Genomic DNA, 14,527 nt, shown 5'->3' with positions numbered 1-14,527 from the left:
ACTACAACAATACATTCAATACCCTTTATTAGTTGTCAAATTTAAAAGTACTTAAAAAAATTCAATTAATAAATTAGGATCAGGTAATTTTGTACAAAACCTTAGCCCACTAATTATTAGACATGTGCATTCGTTTTCGTCTGAATGCACTTTCGTCCGAATTTCAGGTATTTTCGTTATCGTTTTAACAAACGATAACGAAAGCACAGACAACGAAAACCGAAAGATCCGACATAAAAAAATGCTTGTTTTCGTTGCAGTCGAATGTGCCTAACCTTAACTCTGTTTGTCCAATATTATTCTACATAAAGAGAAAAGATTCGACATTATAGAGACATGAAGAAGAGTCGACATAGAAAGAAAAGATTCGACATAGAGAGAAAAGATTCGATATAGAGAGAAAAGATTCGACATAGAGAGACATTAATGGCTAGATTCAAAGAGATGGCCGCAACTTTGCGGCGGCGTAGCTTAGCGTGTTTAGGCTACGCCGCCGTAAGTTAGCGAGGCAAGTACTTGATTCTCAAAGTACTTGCCTGCTAAGTTACGGCGGCGTAGCCTAAAGCGGGCGGGCGTAAGGGCGCCTAATTCAAATTTGTCTGAGGGGGCGTGTTTTATGATAATGAGGCTTGACCCGACGTGATTGACATTTTTTTTTTTAACTGCGCATGCGGCGGGCGCCTACATTTCCCAGTGTGCATTGCGGCCAAGTCCGCCGCACAGGCCTATTAATTTCGACGTGGACGTAAACGACGTAAATCCCTATTCACGGACGACTTACGCAAACGACGTTAAATTTTCGAAGCGGGAACGGCGGCCATACTTTAACATTACTATTCCATCTATTAGATGGAATAACTTTAGGCTTGATAATGCGTTACGGAAACGGCGTAAATGTACTGCGGTTGGCAGGGCGTACGTTCGTGAATAGGCGTAGCTACTGATTTACATACTGTATTCTACGCCGACCGCAATGGAAGCGCCACCTAGCGGCCAGCCTAAATATTGCAACCTAAGATAGGACGGCGCAAGCCGTCGTATCTTAGATATGTTTAAGCGTATCTCTGTTTGAGAATACACTTAAACATAGGTCGGCGCAGATTCTACTGATACGCCGACCGAACTCTTACTGAATCTAGCTATAAGATTCAACATAGAGAGACATGAAGATTCGACATAGAGAGACATGAAGAGTCAAAATAATTATTTTTTTTAAGATTCTGTTGAATCATCTTTTTTTTTTCTTAGAACATTCGACAGACACAAAGGGCCTAATCCTCAAAAACCCGGTGCAACGTAACTTTTTCCATTTAAGTTACACCGCCGCAAAATCTCTAACCAAGTGCCCGATCCACAAAGCACTTACCTAGAAATTTTGAGCGGTGTAACTTAAATCGGGCCGGCGCAAGGCGTTCCTCTTCTCCAGGGGGCGATTACCATTTAAATGAGGCGCGCTCCCGCGCCGGCTGTACTGCGCATGCTCGTGACGTCATTTTCCCGACGTGCATAGCGCGAAATTACGTTACGTCGGGCTTTGTGGATTGCGACGGGACAATAAAGTTGCGTCGGGTAAAAAAAAAGATACGGCGCCAAAAAAAAAATTTAAATTTCAAAAAAATCGCGTCGCGAGCAAGAAAGGTCTGTTTTTACAAGGTGTAAACAGTTTACACCTTGTAAAAGCAGCCCTAATTTTGCGTTTGCAAAATAAAACTTACGGAGAAAAAACGAAGCTGAAAAGCTTTGTGGATCTCCGTAAGTCCTAATTTGCATACCCAGCGGCGGATGCGGTACTGCATCCTAAGATCCGACAGTGTAATTCAATTACACATGTCGGATCTTTGTCCTAACTATGGGAAACTGATTCTGTGGATCAGTTCCATAGTTAGGACCAGGGATACGACCGGAGTAACAGTAGTTACTCCGTCGTATCTCTTTTGAGGATTTGGCCCCATAAGCCTGCAATGACAGATTCAACCTTAATTTGGATTTTCGGACGAATGCATTTTTTTAACGAAAAACTAAATAAATAAAAACGAATTTCGGGATTAACTAAATACATTTATTTTTTGGACGAAAGCGAAATCACGAAACAAAATATTTCAGTGTGCACATGTCTACTAATTATAACACTGAGAAGTTACTGTATTTTTTACTCTATAGCTGTATAAAGAACAGTGTCCCCAGATAACCATCTTGTTGCTATGGTTTTCGTATGCAGCGTGTGTGCGGTTTACACTTGTTTTTAATCATAGTGTGCATGCTTATCTATTGCGCTCAGGAGACACTGATGACTTAGGAAGAAATAGCAGAAAATAGCCTGAAGAGACACTACCCACCAAAGGCAAAAAAAAAAGAAGCATTTTGTTTTTAAATTAGTAACGAACCCACTGATGTAACCGTTTAAAAAGAAAATAATGTTTCCAGAAGACAGCAAGGATCAATTTAGTAGCAGCGACTACTACAGTGATTCTCTTCTTCCATAGCAGTCCCACAGGCATGGCATAGTATACTTACATTACACCAAGCTGGACCAATGTAACTATATCATAAAATCCATACCTTCAGTTCAGCCTTTAAACGGCTTACACGGCTCAAATTTCATCAGAAATTGAACAAAATTCAAGCCAAGGGTGTCCTTGTCAACAACACCTCCTAGATCGATCAAAGTTGACTGTTCAATTGACTTTTGACCAAGAAGACAAGTGGAAAGTTGTCAGCTGAACAGTGTCCAATCAGATGCAGTCACCGCCGGGTATTCTGACAGATGCGGGTGCCGCTGTCAGATTACAATAGCTGGCAGGGAAAATTCCTATATCCATGCTGTTTACAATCTTTCAGGTTTCTTTCAATCAGCCCGCAGGCTGTAAGTGTATGGCCATAAATGTATGCAGGCTGTAAGTGTATGGTATATATATGTGACCCTTCCTTGTAGCGGACACAATTGTGCACCACCGTTGGCTTGCTCCCGCTGTGATTACACACTCATAGCTGGATTCAGGTAGGGCGGCTCACTTTTGAGGCGGCGTAGCGTATCGCAAAGCACTTGCCTCCTAAGTTACGGCGGCGTAGCATAAATGGGCCGGCGTAAGCGCGCCTAATTCAGATGAGGATGAGGGGGCGTGTTTTATGTAAATTACTCATGACCCAACGTGATTGACGTTTTTTACGAACGGCGCATGCGCCGTCCGTGAACATATCCCAGTGTACATTGCTCCAAAGTACGCCGCAAGGACGTATTGGTTTTGACGTGAACGTAAATTACGTTCAGCCCCATTCATGGACGACATACGTAAACGACGTACATTTTTTTCACATTTCGACGCGGGAACGACGGCCATACTTAACATTGACTAGGCCAGCTATTTGTTCGAATAACTTTACGCCGGAAAACGCCTTACGTAAACGGCGTATCTTTACTGCGACGGGCAAGCGTACGTTCGTGAATCTGCGTATCTCGCTGATTTACGCATTCTAGGCGTAAATCAGCGTTCACGCCCCTAGCGGCCGGCGGAACTAGACAGCTAAGATACGACGGCGCAGGCTAGGTTTAAGTGTATCTCAGTTTGAGAATACACTTAAACATACGACGGATTAGATTCCGAGTTACGACGGCGTATCTACTGATACGCCGGCGTAACTCTTTGTGAATCTAGCTATCAATGTCTGCTGGCACCTGCCGATCATCCTACAGAGAGACAGAATGGTGATCTGCCTATGTACGCTATAAATCCGCTCTCCCGTCCTGGATCGTGTATCTAGTAAGTGATCTGCCACTTTAGGGTAGGGGGCGCACACATGCGCCACCAGCCTACCGGCTGTGATTAGTCACACCCACTGATCAGAGAGGAGGAAGAGAGGACAGAGCTCTGTCAATGTAAACGGTCAGGACAGTGCTCAGGGCTTGCAATGCAAATGGGCAGATAGTGGTGTTCACTAATAATTAGTCTTGAATGCAAACAAAAAATTCTCCAGTGGACAAACAGTTAATGTAATTTATTCCAAACTAAAAGACCACAGAACAATTGAATCAATGTAAACGAATAAAAGCAAGCAGTGCCAAATATCATGTGTCTAGGCTGTGATTAATACACTCGCATTCCAATTGGAGGGCCATTTCTTGTGGAAGGAAGCCAGGGGCCAATTCCTGTGTCAACCATGGTGCACCGACTCACCCAGCCTAGACACATCATCCCACATGCCCCACCCATTGTTATGTGAGTGTGCGTTTTCATCACAGCCCAGACACAGTGATATTTGGCACTGCTTGCTGTTACTCATTTACATTGAATACATTGTTCTGTAGTCTTTTAGTTTGGAATAAATGACATTAACTGTTTATTTACCAAAGAATTATTTGTTTGCATTCAAGACTATCGGTAATTATTGGTAGACACCACTATCTGACCATTTTCATTGCAAGCCTTGAGCGCTGTCCTGACCTTTTAACTGTTTACATCACTACTCCCAGTAGCCTTGGGCTAGTCTTTAACCACTTGACCACCAGGCACGAAAACCCCCTTAATCACCAGACCAATTTTCAGCTTTCGGTGCTCTCACATTTTGAATGACAATAACTCAGTCATACAACACTGTAACCAAATGAAATTTTTTGTCCCTTTTTCCCGACAAATAGAGCTTTCTTTTGGTGGTATTTGATCACCTCTGTGGTTTTTATTTTTTTTCGCTATAAATGAAAAAATAAAGAACATTTTGTAAAAAAAAAATGAATTTTTCTTAATTTCTATTATAACATTTTGCAAAAAAGTAATTTTTCTTCATAAATTTGGCCTAAAATGTATACTGCTACTTATCTTTGGTAAAACAAATTTGGTTATTATTTAGTCTGGGTGAAAGTTATAGGGTCTACAAGCTATGGTACCAATTACTGAAAATTGATCAATTTGATCACACCTGAAGTACTGACGGCCTCTCTCGTTTCTTGAGACCCTAACATGCCAGAAAAGTACAAATACCCCCCAAATGACCCCTTTTTGGAAAGAAGACATTACAAGGTATTTAGAAAGAGGCATTGTGAGTTTTTTGAAGCTGTAATTTTTTCCCACAATTCTTTGAAAAATCAAGATTTTTTTTTTTTTTACAAAATGTTCATATTTGCAGGTTATTTCTCACACACAGCATATGCATACCACAAATTACACCCCAAAACACATTCTGCTATTCCTCCCGAGTATGGTGATACCACATGTGTGAGACTTTTACACAGCGTGGCCACATACAGAGGCCCAACATGCAGGGAGCACCATCAGGTGTTCTGGAACACCCAGACCAATTCTGACATTCCTCTCCTACATGTAAAAATCATCATTTATTTGCTAGAAAATTACATAGAACCCCAAAACATTATATATGCTTTTTTAGCAAAAACCCCAGAGAATACAATGGCATTCGTTGCAACTTTTTATCACGCGCGTTTTTTTTGGAAATAAAACGGTTTTGTGCTTTAAAAAAAAACAAACATTAAAGTTATCCCAATGTTTTTGCATAATATGAAAGATGAAGTTACGCTGAGTCAATAGATACCCAACATGTCACCCTTCAAAATTGCACACGCTTGTGGAATGGCGCCAAACTTCGCTACTTAAAAATCCCCATAGGTGACGCTTTAAATGTTTTCACTGGTTACATCTTTTTAGTTGGAGAAGAGGTCTAGGCCCAAAATTGATGCTCTCGCTCTAACGTTCGCAGCGATATCTCACATGTGTGGTTTTAACACCGTTTTCATATGTGGGCGGGACTTACGAATGCGGTCGCTTCTGTATACGAGTACACGGGAACAGGGGCGCTTTAAACATTTTTAAATTTTTGTTATTGTTCATTTTACTTTATTTATTTAAGTTTGACATGTTTTTCCCCAAAAATAAATGTTTTGATCACTTTTATTCCTATTACAAGGCATTTCTTCCTCTTAAGTGAGGGACACAGGCAGGAGCAGGAGCCATTGGTTCCTGCTGTTGTCAATTAAATGCAGAGAGGAGGAAGTGGTGATGGGGCTGTCCCATTGTGTGTGTATATGGTGCGCGACTCCATAGACACACACAGCTCGGAAGCATATACACACACGCATACAAGCAAAGAAATTAAGATGAAAAGATGAGAAAATATCAGGTAGTAAGTGATAAGGTGCAATGGGTTCATTTTCAAAATCAATTTTATCAGACTCTACATGGTTAGTAGATGCCATTGCACCATTATACATAAAACTGAAATAATACACATGAAAACAAACAATTCAATATACTGTAAAAGTAAATACGTCATTAATGCGCAGATGTCTACAAAACAAGACAAAAAACTCACAGGCTAAAAACAACAATAAAAAAAAAAAAAAAAACCCCTAAGAAAACAAGCAGCAAAAAAAAACTGTCCTGTGCCCTGGGTTGCACTGCTGTCAGGGGGGGAAGTGGGGGCAAGAGGGCCTGAAGCTTCTGGTAACACCAGGCTGGGTCACTCTCAGGGTGTCCCCCCTACAGATGAAATGCTGGGAACCCTGAGGAGTGCCATAATAAAAGACTACAGTGGGCCACGTGTGTCAAGCTATAATGGGTTAAAGGGCTGATGTCCTACCCCATTACACAACACTAGTAGTAATAAAAAATGTTTTATATTATGACTTAATTGTTAGTACTTCTGCAGGTAAATACTTTATAATCATAATAGAAAAAAGAAAGGCTAGGAAATCAAAAAGTATTGGCCTATTTATGCCTAATCACTTGTTAAGTGTTGCCATAATAACCAAAAAGATCTACCAAAGAGAAAGAAGCCACCCTAATCCAAGGGGTAAAACCCCAAGATAGGTTGAGAAAGCGGATTAACCAATGGCAAACAAAGCTTATTGGAAAATGTGGTCCTTTGCGCTATCAAGTGAATAAATCTAAATAGTAACGTAGAGAATTGCTGCTAGACCTAAAGTGTACACAGTGCACATAAATTGGTACTACTGAATAAAAAAGTGATCAGCGCAACTTTCTAATAGTAAAAGGGGAACCTGATGAAGTCACCTGTTGTGACATAATGCATAGGGAGTGGCCGGATACCAAACAAACTGCAAGTGAAGTAAGAGGCATCTGCAACGCCATAGTTTGTACTCCTCTGCTGTTTTTTTACTTTTTCCTTGCTTGACTCCTGCGAATAAATCAGGCTGGGGAGTTTGGAAGCAATCATCCTTATTTGGAACATATAACCTGGAGAGACACCACCTGCCATTACTGGAGTTAAAGATCGGGAGATCTACCCCCGTTCCCCCAGTTAAGAAAATGAATCAAGGCTATATATACTCCTTACTGGGATAAGAATCCAGAGAGCATTGAGTGGTAGTCACGAAGATTCCCTATAGAAGACACTGGGGTAGATTCAGGTACCTTTTGCGGCGGCGTATCTGGAGATACTGCGCCCGCGTAGCGTTATGCCGATTCACAAAGGCAGTTACGCTGAAAAAATAGGCTTCCTCCACCAACGTAACTTCATTGCGGCGGCGTAGAATTGTGTGCAATATAACTTTGGCCGCTAGGGGCGCTTCCGTTGTTGTCGGCGTAGAATATGCAAATTTTCTAGATACGCCGATTTACAAACGTACGTGCGCCCGGCGTTCGTTTTTTACGTCGTTTGCGTTAAGGCTTTTTTGGCGTAAGGCTGCTCCTGCTATTAGGAGGCGCAGCCAATGTTAAGTATGGATGTCGTTCCCGCGTCGCGATTTAAACATTTTACGTCGTTTGCGTAAGTCGTCCGTGAATGGCGCTGGACGCCATTTACGTTCACGTCAAAACCAATGACGTCAGGAAATTTTAGGGATGGCGCATGCGCAGTACGTTCGGCGCGGGAACGCGCCTAATTTAAATGATCCGCGCCCCCTACCGGATCATTTGAATTACGCGCGCTTACGCCGGCCCCTTTTACGATACGCCGCCGCAAATTACGGAGCAAGTGCTTCGTGAATACAGCGATTGCTCCTGTAATTTACGGCGGCGTAGCGTAAAGACGATACGCTGCGCCGCCGTATCAGTGCGCGCCCCTACCTGAATCTACCCCACTGTTTTTAAAGCGGTGGTTCACCCTCCTTCACATCATTAGAACATTACATTCGGCATCGTAGCGCGAGCTACGGTATGCCGGTCTTAAATTTTTAATCCCCGTACTCACTGTGCTATCGATGATTGAAGAATCCGACTCCCGCGGGGAATGGGCGTGCCTATGGAGAGGGAGGATGATTGACGGCCGGCTCTGGCACGTCACGCTCCCCGAAGACAGCCGGAGTAGGTCTCGGCTCTTCACGGCGCCTGCGCACAGGCTATGCACAGGCGCCGTGAATAGCCAAGCCTATTTCGGCTATTTCCGGAGAAGCGTGACGTGCCAGGGCCGGCCGTCAATCACCTTCTCTCACCATAGGAACGCCCATTCCCCGGAATCTTCAATCATCGATAGCACAGTAAGTACGGGGATAAAAAATGTAAGACCGGCATACCGTAGCTCGCGCTACGATGCCGAATGTAATGGTCTAATAAAAAAAAACATTTTTTTTTTTTTTAACAGGGTGAACCCCCGCTTTAACATCACATTCATCACAGTCACTTTAGCACTTTGTTTACAAAGGTATTGTGGACGTTATTTCAGCACTTTACTTATCCGAGTCATTTCGGATTTGTTATTGCTTATTTGCACAGTCATTTTGACATTTTGTTTATTTTGCACAGTTTGATATATTGCTTATTTTTCACAGCAGATATTTGCATATGATTTATTAGTCAGTTTAGCACATACATGTGATTTTTTAACTATTATAAAGTTGCACTGATCACTTTTTTATTCATAAACAAAGCTTATTATTGAGCAAAATTGAAAATTTTATTGAAAAAGCATGAAAAAAAAAGGAGTAAAACCAATAACTAATAGACCATGGAATCCATTAATTTACTTATTACTTACTGAATGTACGGTCCACCATCCACTGAGAAGATAGCAGAGAGTAATTGGCAACACAGCGGCCGGTGTATGTGCTGGTCTCTTACTACAGTCATTTATAAGTGGCTTTCATTGTTGAAATGCGAGATGGTTCAATTTATATTGCAGCAATTGCCATTTTATTCTCTAGGGTCTATGCTAAAATATATATATATATATATATAGATATATATATATATATATATATATATATATATATATATATATATATATAAAACTGTCTGTTTGATGCTTCTAAGTAATTTTCTAGCAAAAAATCCTAATTTAAACTTTTAAACCAAACGTTCCAGAAAAGGCTTCAAGTGGTTAAACGATGGGGTTATTTTGTAGAACTAGAAACAACTGTCGATTTTTAGCTAAGGAGACGCTCTGGGATTTTTTTGCAGCCTAAAAAAGGCTGGGTTAGGCATACAGAGGTCATTTCAGTGCTGGCCAGGATGACCAGCGACTCTGAGTTCAGGGGTGTACCCATGATGTTTGTAGTGTGTGGATGGAGCCCACTGTGCACTCATTGCCCGCCACTTACTGTAAAAAGTGGCAGTAGTCGGCTGTTTACTGGAACCCTTTCTGCCGTTCAGCACCAGGCACTGAAAAAAGCCTCTGTCCAATGTCCAAAAAAAGAGGAAGCAGCAGGTTGCTTTGTGCTGTGATGCAGCCTACTGAATTTCTCACAGCTGAATTATCAGAGATGCTGTAGTAGCCTTCTTTTTTTTTTATCTCATTTTTTTTTTTAAAGTGTATTTTGTGCGTGTACTCGAGAGAGGAGCCGGACTGCAGGAGTTGGGAGTAGGCAGGCCTCCCCCAGAGGCAATCTGCCACCTTTCTCCATGCCCCGGGTGGCAATGGTGGGTGTGTGAGGGGGTCCTCCCACACAGCCTGCCCTACCTGCTCCGCTTTGAAGCCCAACGGGGCAGAGGGACTCCCTATAAGGGCCAATTTCGAGTGCGTGTAAGTGTGGTGGTTTTTGTGGGAGGGGGGTGGGCGTACTAAGTGCAGGCTTACCTCGCCCACCGGGAGCCGGGCTGAGACCACCAAACTCAATTCACATGTAGCCGAGACCGGGATCCGAACCCCTAGCTGCAGAGGTGAATGGCTTGTCAGCGCAGTGCCAATCGCGTTGAGCCACCGCAGCTCCCTGTAGTAGCCTTCTGATACAGAGAAGAGACTTCCAGGTATCAGAGACAGAAGACAGTTGGCACTACTCAGCAACTATTTCTAACACGTGCATTCACTTTGTGAAGAGAGAGCTGCTTGGGAATGCAGGACAGGTATTCGGTAGAATTTTTCTACTTGCCACACAAGTTCATGGACTTTATTATGTCCCTCCTGCCCTTGGAAAACTGCTAGTATTCCAGCAATGTGCATAAAATGAAGGAAATATATCTCTGCTCAGATGCCATCTAGCCTTGGCCATACAGCCGACCAAGTAACAATGATGTCAGTGCACAGTCATTACAACAGTACTTAACTTAGAAGATGTAAATCTTTCAAATGAATGAACGCTGGAAGTACTTTTTTTTCCCCCATTACATCTGATATAGGTTATCGGGTATACAATTATTGACACTGAAGCTTGAATTTAAGGGAAGTAACTTCTATGAAGTCATAATCCCCACTTTCCATATGCAAGTTAAATATTAGTGACTATAAAGTGCCAGAGTTCGTAAGGCTGCCAAAACTGTGCACATACATATAATACAGCTGAAGGGTGTTCCCTGCAGGAAATTCCTCAGGGCATGTTTGAAAACTGACTGCATAACAAAAATCTATTAAGTTTTGTTTAGAGAAAATATTTGTCTCAGTGCTGGGGAAGTTTATATACACTCATATAATATAGATTTTATCTTGATCCTGTACATTCCTGTGGATTCCTTCACTAGTCTACAGTTTAGGTGCTTATAGGTGCTTTTTGCCTATGTCAGACCTTTTAAAAAATATTGACTCTTAAAAGGGTTGTAAAGGGAAAAAAAAATCCCTAAATAGCTTCCTTTACCTTAGTGCAGTCCTCCTTCACTTACCTCATCCTTCCATTTTGCTTTTAAATGTCCTTATTTCTTCTGAGAAATCCTCACTTTCTGTTCTTCTGTCTGTAGCTACACACAGTAATGTGAGGCTTTGTCTCTGGTGTGGAGAAAGCCTCTTGAGGGGGCGAGCAGGAGTGTCAGGATGCCCACTAACACACAGCTCCTTTCTCTATCTGCAAAGTAGAGAGTGTCCTGACACTCCTGCTCACCCCCTCCCCCCTCAAGAGGCTTTCTCCACACCAGGGAGAAAGCCTTGCATTACGGTGTGTAGGTACAGACAGAAGAACAGGAAGTGAGGATTTTTTTAGAAGAAATAAGGACATTTAAAAGCAAAATGGAAGGATGAGATAAGTGAAGGAGGACTGCACTAAGGTAAAGGAAGCTATTTAGGGGGAAAAAATGTACCTTTACAACCCCTTTAAGGTGGAATAGACCAGCCAGCTTGCACTTCACTAGCTGACTATTAACCCTCGTACACACGATCGGATTTTCCGACGGGAATTGTGTGATGACAGGCTGTTGTCAGAAAATCCGACCATTTGTATGCTCCATCGGACATTTGCTGTCCGATTTTCCTGTGGACAAATGTTGTTTACTTTGCTCAGGTAACACTGGCACGGGGAAGATGCAGTGACACTACTTTTATTCCTATTTTTCATTGTATTTATTATGTTTATGTCACTTACATATGATATGCTGTATAAAATGTTTCTTTTTTTTACATGCTTTATGACATAAATTTTACATGCTTTCTGGCATAAATTGCTTTGCATTTATGTGTCTGGGATTGTGTAGCCTACCCCGTTAATGAAAGATCGGGCTTCACTAGAACAAAAAGCTTATGTGAATGCCACACAAAAAGTACATACAGATGCAGTAAATATCAATATTAACCACTTCAGTTCCAGAAAGTTTTACCTAGTTTCATGACCATTTGGCACTGTACTAATTTAACTGGTAATTGCGTGGTCATGCAATGCTGTGCTTAAATAAAATTTACCGTATTTTCCGGCGTATAAGACGACCCGGCGTATAAGACGACCCCCTAACTTTCCAGGAAAAATGTTGGTTTTGGGATATACTCACTGTATAAGACTACCCCCTTTTTTTCAAGCCCCACTGTGCCATTACATGCCCCCACTTTGCCATTACATGCCCCCACTGTGCCATTACATGCCCCCACTGTGCCATTACATGCCCCCACTGTGCCATCACATTACATGCCCCCACAGTGCCATCACATTACTTTCCCCCACAGTGCCATCACATTGCATGCCCCCACAGTGCCATCACATTGCATGCCCCCACAGTGCCATCACATTGCATGCCCCCACAGTGCCATCACATTGCATGCCCCCACAGTGCCATCACATTGCATGCCCCCACTTTCCCCCCCCCACTGTGCCATCACTCACGTTTTGCAGGCCGGTGACAGTCTCCATCTGCTGCGAGCATCCATGATTTCAAAGCCGCGCGCCGTCTTCTCAGCGTGTCCTGTGATTGGCAGAACACACATTTTCCCAGTAGCGCCTCTGTTCTATGTTCCGCCAATCACGGATGCCTTCTCATCTCGTCTGAGGATGAGAAGGCATCCGTGATAGGCGGAAAACAGAACAGAGGCGCTGCTGGGAAGATTTCTGTTCCGCCTATCACAGGACAGCGAGGACGTGCTGAGAAGACGGCGCGCAGCTTTGAAATTATGATGATCGCAGCTGCACGGAAACCGTACCCGGCGTATAAGACGACCCCCGACTTTGGATGCATTTTTTTGCATCCAAAAAGTCGTCTTATATGCCGGAAAATACAGTATATAATTTTTTCCCCACAAATAGAGCTTCCTTTTGGTGGTATTTGATCACCACTGTTTTTTTCATTGTTTGTACTATAAACAAACAAAAAAAGAAACATTTTGAAAAAGAAACAATCCTTTTTTTACTTTCTAGTATAAAACATATCCAATAATAATGAAAAAAAAAACCTTGATAAATATAGGCCAAAATGTACAGTAATCTGCTACATATTTTTGGTAAAAAAAAACAAAAAAAAAAAAACATTAAGTGTATATTGATTGGTTTGTGTGGAAGTTATAGCACGTAGAATCTATGAGATACTGTATGTACATCATTTTTTTTTGTTTTATGTTATGTCTATTATGTCTAGTAAATATGTAAATACAGTATGTTTATGTCTAGTAAATATGATATGCTGTATAAAATAATGTTTATTCTTTTTACATGGTTTATGCTTTCTCCTTACCATCTGCAGTAAAAAAAAATCCTGTTTGCAGAGCTCAATAGTCACTTTGTAGCTACTAGCAGATGTTAAGCATGAAGATTTCGTGAATGCATAAAAATCTCCAAAATTTGAAAAACACCAAAAGTCATGTAAACAGTAAACATTACAATAACTCAAAAGGTTTGCATTATAAACATATAAATCCGGTATAACAATATTAAACTTTACCTTTAACAGAAGGTCCCTCTTTCTTCCCTGTTGTATATTTACAGTGTACCAACGTACAGAACCCACATTTTCTTCATGTCCCCTTCTCCCCTAAAGTCTTGGACACATGTATAGAAGAATTGAGCTTCATCAGTGTACTTCCAGAGCTAAAGCTAAATGCATTCAACATACCTCCCAACTTTCTGAGATGGGAGTGAGGGACACCTATTAGCAAAAGTATATAGGCATAGGACACGCCCCCTGCCATGCCCTCCTTAAAGGAGAATTGTACAAAAAAAAGTGCTTTTTTTTTTTACCACTACTATTCCTTTATATTGCCTTTTGACATTTATAAATGCAGCAATTTAGAAATTAGATAAAAGGTTTAGTACTGGGAAACTCCTTTTGAAAAATAAATAGTGCATTTTTCATAGCTCAGACCAAAATGAGGGAAAAATAACGGAGGAAAGAGGGACAGAGGGACTTTGTTCTGAATGAGGGGCAGTCCCTTGATATCAGGGACAGTTGGGAGCTATGATTCAAATTCACTGCCACTACTCAGAAAGCAGGAATAAGCCAATTCTTCCCATGCCAAATGGCTTTGCATTATTGTGTCTGGGATTGTATAGCCTACCCTGTCAATGAAAGATCGGGCTTCACTAGAACACAAAGCTTATGTGAATGCCACGTAAAAAGTAGAAACAGTCACACGACTGGTTTTAACACTACTGTTTGCCTGGTCTGGAGGATTTCATTAAATAAGTATTTTGGGGATAGGGCATATATTCTCCCGGCTCTGGTATGTTAGATGGACTTGACACATCTCTTGCATGTACCATTGTTCATTGTCATGTTGTTATTGGAAAAACATTCAATAAAAAGAAAACGGACTGAAGGTCAGTTTCATCCGTCCAAACCTTAAAAAATAAAAAAAGTAGATACAGATGCAGTAAATATCAATATTAACCACTTCATGACCATTTGGCACTGCACCACTTTAACTGGTAATTGCGTGGTCATGCAATGCTGCGCACAAACAAAACTTATATAATATTTCCCCATAAAATGGAGGTTTCTTTTGATGG

The 14,527-nt window shown here is 41.6% G+C and overlaps 1 protein-coding gene across 3 annotated transcripts in view; it reads right to left on the bottom strand.

The window, feature by feature from the left end:
- LOC120919292 (interleukin-15-like) overlaps positions 1-14,527 on the bottom strand; it is a 77,655-nt gene that overhangs the window by 42,751 nt on the left and 20,377 nt on the right. Inside the window, exon 1 of one of the 3 annotated variants that reach the window (XM_040331382.1) lies at positions 13,464-13,644. The exons of the other annotated variants lie outside the window; for them this stretch is intronic. The gene's annotated coding sequence lies outside the window, so the exon portion shown is untranslated. Of the gene's footprint in view, positions 1-13,463; positions 13,645-14,527 lie in introns of those variants that run through there. 3 annotated transcript variants of the gene reach the window in all.

The sequence above is a fragment of the Rana temporaria genome, chromosome 1 (genome assembly GCF_905171775.1).
Source record: "Rana temporaria chromosome 1, aRanTem1.1, whole genome shotgun sequence".
Taxonomy (NCBI): Eukaryota; Metazoa; Chordata; class Amphibia; order Anura; family Ranidae; genus Rana; species Rana temporaria.
The sequence above is the reverse complement of the archived record's forward strand: the minus strand, read 5'-3'. Positions and strand labels throughout refer to the sequence as shown.